This window comes from Mastomys coucha, unplaced genomic scaffold, assembly GCF_008632895.1.
Source record: "Mastomys coucha isolate ucsf_1 unplaced genomic scaffold, UCSF_Mcou_1 pScaffold22, whole genome shotgun sequence".
In the NCBI taxonomy this organism is placed as follows: Eukaryota; Metazoa; Chordata; class Mammalia; order Rodentia; family Muridae; genus Mastomys; species Mastomys coucha.
In genome coordinates, this window is record NW_022196905.1 from 129,173,442 (window position 1) to 129,179,845 (window position 6,404).

Below are 6,404 nucleotides of genomic sequence, written 5' to 3' on the forward strand. Positions count from 1 at the left end.
GAGAGAGAGAGAGAGAGAGAAAGAGAGACCCTATCTCAAAGGAGAGGAGAAGGAAGAAAAAGAAGAAGGAAGAAGTTGGAGGGGGAGGAAGAGGAGGAGGAGGAAGAGGAGGAAGAAGAGGAGGAAGAGGAGGAGAAGGAGAAGAAGAAGAAGAAGAAGAAGAAGAAGAAGAAGAAGAAGAAGAAGAAGAAGAAGAAGAAGAAGAAGAAGAAGAAGAAAGACCTTTGAGTTTGATCACAAAATACATTTTAAAAAATGGAGCTGGAGCCGGGCGGTGGTGGCGCACGCCTTTAATCCCAGCACTTGGGAGGCAGAGGCAGGCGGATTTCTGAGTTCCAGGCCAGCCTAGTTTACAGAGTGAGTTCCAGGACAGCCAGGGCTATACGGAGAAACCCAGTCTCAAAAAACCAAAAAATAAAAAAATAAAAAAATAAAAAGGGATGTGTCTGGACACATCAGTGTTAAATATACTCATTGCTCTTGCAGAGGACCTGGGTTCAGTTCCCAGAACCCACACAGTGGCTCACAATGATCTATAACTCCAGTTCCAGAGAATCTGATACGCTCTTCTGACTTCTGAGGGTACCAGGCACAAGCATGATGCACAGGCATACATTCAGGTAAAACAAACACATAAAATAAAATAATTTTTTAAAAAGGAATACTCCACTAGATTTCTCCTTTGTATTTAACCCAGGACCAAGGCCAGGGAATAATGTAGCTCCCCCTTAGGGCAGGGTCTCCCCAGTTCAATTAACCTAAGCGTGATAACCCCTCACAGGCATCCCGGAAGCTAATTCATCCAAAGGACCCCTCAGGTGAGCTGGAGACTGGCTTCTTAGACAATGCTGCATCCTGCTGAGTTTGCAATCAGCTTCGAAGCCCACAGGATATATTAATAATGGTCTTCTCGGTTCTGTTATTCTGAGCACACTACAGCCGTGTTTGACAACTCACACAGGTCTTACTGAGATAGTGCTATTACTCTGGCATTTGCCCTCCATCGCCACAGGATGCTCTTCAGAGGCCAGCTGTGAACGTGCTCCTGGCCTGCATCAGGAGCTGCCCTGGAATGGGTTAGAACTGGAATGGGTTAGAAACCTGGTGTCTCAGGCTGCTCCATCACTGGATCTGGGCACTGCGTGGGTGGAGCCCGCATTTCCCACTGTAACATGCCTTGAGTCTGTCTCTCTCTCTCTCTCTCTCTCTCTCTCTCTCTCTTTCTCTCTCTCTCTTTCTCTCCCTCACTCTCTTCCTTCTCCTCTTCCTCCTTTTTCTTTCTCTGTGTGTATGCATGCAGGTTTGTGCAGGTGTGCGTGTCTGTGCCTGAAACTCACTATGTAGATCAGGCTGGTCTCAAACTCACAGAGATCTGTCTGCCTCTGCTCCCACTCTCTGAGTGCTGGCACTAAACATTTGTACCACCACAGCTCACTTTCTCTTCTTTTGACATTTTTTATTATATCTATTTATTGTTAGGGTGCGGGTGTGGGTGGAAGGTACCATTTATGCGGAGGTCAGAGGACAACTTGTGGAAGCAGTTCTCTGTGTTCCCCATGTGGCTGTAGGTATGGAACTCAGGATGCCAGCTCGGTTAGTCGGTTCGCAGGAACCTTCCCCTGTGGAGCCACTTCCCCTCCAGCTCCCTCCTTCCCTTACTTCCTCTCTTTGTTTCCAATCGTCTCCGTCTGTAGTTCAGGTTAGTCTAGAATTCTCTATGTAACCTAGGTTAGCCTTGAATGTGCTTTCTTTCTCCCTTGGCCTCTGGAGTGTGGAGATCACAGGCTTGCCCACTCGCCCAGCTCTTTGGTCTATTTCTGGCTCCATTTTGGGAACTCCAGAGCTAGATCTGTGATGTCAGCAGAGCCTCCCTCCTCCTGGCAGCAGAGGAACGCGTCTTCCTGCTCTTCCCGGGTACAGACCGGAGCGGGGGCACTTTGCTTACCGCAGCCCCCTTTGGAATGGGTCTGAAAGGCATATAAAAAGATGAATAAACATTTATTCAAGAAAATCTACGGACACGTGGGAAGCACAGTGAGAGCCTGTGGTTTTTTGAGCCACAATCCATTCCCCACTCCCTGTGCAGGACAAGATGGAAATTCCACTCCTGGCCACACAGCCAAGAACACTGCGGCCCCTCTGCCTGGCGTGCATGGGCTCCCACTTGGAAAGCTTTCCCCAGGAGGGAAGTGAGGGATACTGGGCTCTTGCCTCTTCTCTGGTTTGAAAGACAAAGAATTCAGTGTGCTGGAGTTCTTGAAAGAGGGTCTCATGTAGACCAACGTTTTTGTATCAGAGAATGATGAAGTCTTGAGTTTGGGAGTGACAGGCGTGTGCCACCAAGCCTAGCTTCTCTTTGCAAGCCCAGCACTGCGGGCTGGAACTCATTGACCAGCTTAGCTCATTGCTGAGTTGCAGGTTGAAAGGAAGCTATGTTTCAAAGGAAGGCAGAGGGATTGGTGAGATGGCCGCTGAGTGGGACAGCCCCAAGTTTGATCCCCACGTGGTGGAAAAAGAGACTGCCTGGGTCCCCTGTTCCACCAGAGGAGACCACACTGCACATGAATGCCCCTGAGTCGCCTTAAAACTGTATGGATGGTGGGGCTGGGGAGCCGATTCTGTAATCCTGGCACTCAGGAGGTGACAGCAGAAGGATCAGGGGTTTAGGGCTAGCCTGGGCTACCTGAGACATTGTCTTTAAAAAAAAAAAAAAATTAAAAGGCTGGGAATGAAGCTTAGCTGACAGGAAGCCCTGGGTTCTGATCCCAGCACTATATAAACTCGGGCTTGGGTTGTGTATACCTAAAATCTCAGCACTCAGGAAGCAGGGACAGACCAATCAGAAGTTCGTGGTCCAAGGTATCGGAGGTCAGTATCAGGTGTCTTCCTCCATTGCTCTCTGCCTTCTTTTTAGTTATTTTTAAATTACATTCATTTGTATGTGTACGGGGGAATGTGGGGGTCAGAGGTCAGCTTGTGCTTTCTCTCCTGCCACCATGTACAGTGTAGCCCGGGGATCGAACTCGGGTTGTCACGCTTGGCAGCTGCTTGCTGCTTTTACCCACAAAGCCATCTTACCAGTCTCTCTTCCTTCGAGACCAGCTTTCTTTCTTTCTTTCTTTCTTTCTTTTTTTTTTTTTTCCGAGACAGGGTTTTTCTGTGTAGTCCCGGCTGTCCTGGAACTCACTCTGTAGGGTCTCGAACTCAGAAATCCGCCTGCCTCTGCCTCCCAAGTGCTGGGATTAAAGGCGTGCGCCACCACCGCCCGGCAAGACCAGCTTTCTTAACTGAACTTGCAATTCACTAGATGGTAGGCTGGCTGGTCAATGAGCTCCAGAGAATGGCCTGTCTCCATCCTTATGCTCAGCAGGGTCCCTTGGGCCACATTTGGTGACAGTGTTGCCGATGAGGCAGCCCTCATCTCCTGAGATAATGGCAGTGGGATGTTGGGAAAAGGTCTCCCGACCTTCCCCCAGAGCCTAGAGGCAGCCACCCTGCCCAGGAAAAAAAGCTTACGTCTCCTCCTCCTCTGCCCCGGGGTTCATATTTCCTGTGCTTGGGCCAGGACTTAACCTTCGCTGTGAGTGTTGCTTTTTTTCTTTTTCAAACACACACTCCACGCACGCACGTGTATTTTGGGAAGGAGGAGGAAAGCTTCCAAGCTCTGTTAAGAGTAAAGTGAGGGGGGCACGGCGAGCGCAGACAGAGGCCCCATTCATAGCCCAGGCTGCGCGCCCCGGGCCGCTGCCAACACAAATGCAGGCGGATCCGAACCCGCGCAGCGCCGGCCACGCTCCAGCTTGAGGTCCCGCCGCCCCGCGCTGGCGCCACGCTGCTTTCTGCTGACCGCGCTGGAATCGCAGGCAATGAGGGACCCCTCGCCCCCGGGGGATAGGGGTAGGAGACGGGGTGGGGAGGGCGAGCACCTGGCTCAGTGTCACCACCGCGATGCACTATCCTCTGCTCAGAGCCTATTCGGCTCCCAGCGGCCAGAGCAAGGTTTCCAACTTATGTCCCTCCTGTTCGAGTCTGCAACGTTTGAGCGGACAAGACAGAGCTCTTGGGGCTGGCGAGACGGTTTGGTGGGTGAAGCACTTGCTGAAAAAGCCTGAGGACCTGCGTTGGTTTAGTTTTCCCCAGCACCCATCTGAAAGTTGATGTGTCTGTTTGCCCAGAGCTGGGGAGGCAGAGACTGAAGGATGAATGGATGAGCTCCAAGTTCATTAGGAGACCCAGGCTGAAAAAGTGGAGAGGGCCTGGGACCCACATAGAGAAAGGAAAACACAAACACGCAAACAAACCCAATCTCTCTCTCAACTATGCGCACTCTCTCCCTGTCTCTGTCTGTCTGTCTCCCCCCCCCCCCCCCCCCCCCCCCCCACACACACACAAAATAAATACAACGGAATTAAAAGTAAACCTGGAGAGTGACTTAGGAGACACCTCCTGGGACCTCTGGTCTCCAGGCATGCACACCATGTGCACCCTGTAATAACAGATGTGTACGCACATGTACGCTACACGCTCAAAAGAGAAAAAGAAGGGAATGGGGATGAAAGGAAAGCAAGAAAAGACTTGAGCCAATGAGATGGCTCGCAGGTCCCTGGAGCCCTGAGGGTTGGAGGGGAGGACTGCCTCCTGTCCTCTGGCTGCGCAAGGGCTGTGGGAAGCTTCCTCACAAACAAATGCACAAACGAAAGAGAGACAGACAAAGGTCAGTAAACAGAGGGAAGGCTCTTAGCTGAACCACTGGTCCTGGAGGCTGGGCCTCTGAAGTGAAATTTCTTTCCTTCATCTGGGTGACCTGATAGTTCACCGGCTGGGGTCCGGAATCTCTGTTTAATCCCCTGCAAACTGTGATTTTTTAGTTTTGATATTTTGTTTGTTTGTTGAGATGGGGTCTCTTCTACATAGCCCAGTCTGTTCTGGGACTCAGTATGTAGCCCAGGCTGACTCAAACTCACAGAGATATCCCCACTCCCTCCTAGTGCTGAGGTTAAAGGTGTGCACCACCATGCCCGGGCTTTGACTTTTCCTTTTGTTTGGGTTTTCATTTTCTTTTTAAAAATGTTTATTTTTTTTTTTTGTGTGTGTATGGGTCTTAGGGATGCATGAGTGTGTGTGTGTGTGTGTGTGTGTGTATGTGTGTGTACTTACTACATGTGTGCCTGGTGCCCACAGTGTTGTGAGCTGCCACATGGGTGCTGGGAATCGAACCCTGGTCCTTTGGAAGGAGAGCCAATGCTCTTAGCCCCGCCCCCAGCATCATCTCCTCAGGCCTGGTTTATTTTCTTTTGGGGTGGGCTAGCTATGTTGTCCAGGCTAATCTCAAACTCAATCTGTAGCCCAGGCTGGCCTCAGACTCATGAGGCTCCTGCCTCACCTTGCTGGTGCTTGGGTTAGACCTTCCTGAGGTCTGCGCTCCTGTGCCCTGTGCAGAGAAAGCTAGTGGATCTCAGAGGCACGATGACTGCAGTCACCTCCTCTGAGGTCACAGCTCCAGCACTGATGGGAAGTATATTGTTTGCCGTTGCTGTAACAGACATACCTGAAACTGGCTCCTCAGAGCTAACTGGGACTTGAACCAAAACTTTGTGCTTCCTATACAAGCCCCAAAGCCATAAACCCTAATAAAAATTTTATTTTATTTATTTATTGAGGTGGGGGCCATGTGTGGAGGTCAAAGGACAACTTGTAGAAGAAGATTCCCTCCTTCCTCCATATGGGCCCTAGGAGAGAACTTGGGTCACCAGACTTGGTGTCAGGCACCCTTTCCACTGAGCCCTCTTGCTGGTTTTAGTTTTATTTATTATGGATCTAGCGCCCAACTCTGGAGGAACTCGGTCTTAGATTAGGCAGCATTGTCTGTCCAGTCTCCACTTCTGGAGGAGTTGTGGCGAGAGGAAATCTGTCGGCTGTGGAAGGTCTCGCACATTTATAAGAAAGCTGGAGACCAGTCTCATTCACTCATCCATCCATCTTCTGGACAAGGGCTCATGTATCCAGGTTAGCTTCCAGTAGATATGTACCCAAAGATGACCTCTGGTCCTCCTGCCTCCATTTTCCAGGTGCCAGGATCACAGATGGAGTCATCTTGTCCAGCCACTGAGCCTGTGCTGCTATGCTATGGCCTTCGTTTGGTTCTTGGGCTAGCGTCTCACCAAGCAAGTCTCGCTGGCCTGGGACTTGTATATAGACCAGGTTGACCTGGAATCCATAGCCCCTAGTGCTGGCATTAAAAGCCATCCATTCTAGATGGATGTAGTGGCGCACACCTTTAATCTCAGCACTCGAGAGGCAGAGGCAGGCAGATCTCTGTGAGTTCAAAGCCAGCCTGGTCTACATACTGAGTTCCAGAGCAGCCAGGACTACATGGTGAGGCTTGGTCTCAAAATAAAAAAAAA

General features: G+C 50.5%; 1 protein-coding gene across 1 annotated transcript in view; it reads right to left on the reverse strand.

Moving 5' to 3' along the window:
• Window positions 1-1,435: 1,435 nt before the first annotated feature.
• Fkbp6 (FKBP prolyl isomerase 6) overlaps window positions 1,436-6,404 on the reverse strand; it is a 93,157-nt gene continuing 88,188 nt past the window's right edge. The window contains exon 10 of the mRNA XM_031338199.1: window positions 1,436-1,967. The gene's annotated coding sequence lies outside the window, so the exon portion shown is untranslated. The remainder of the gene's footprint in view (window positions 1,968-6,404) is intronic.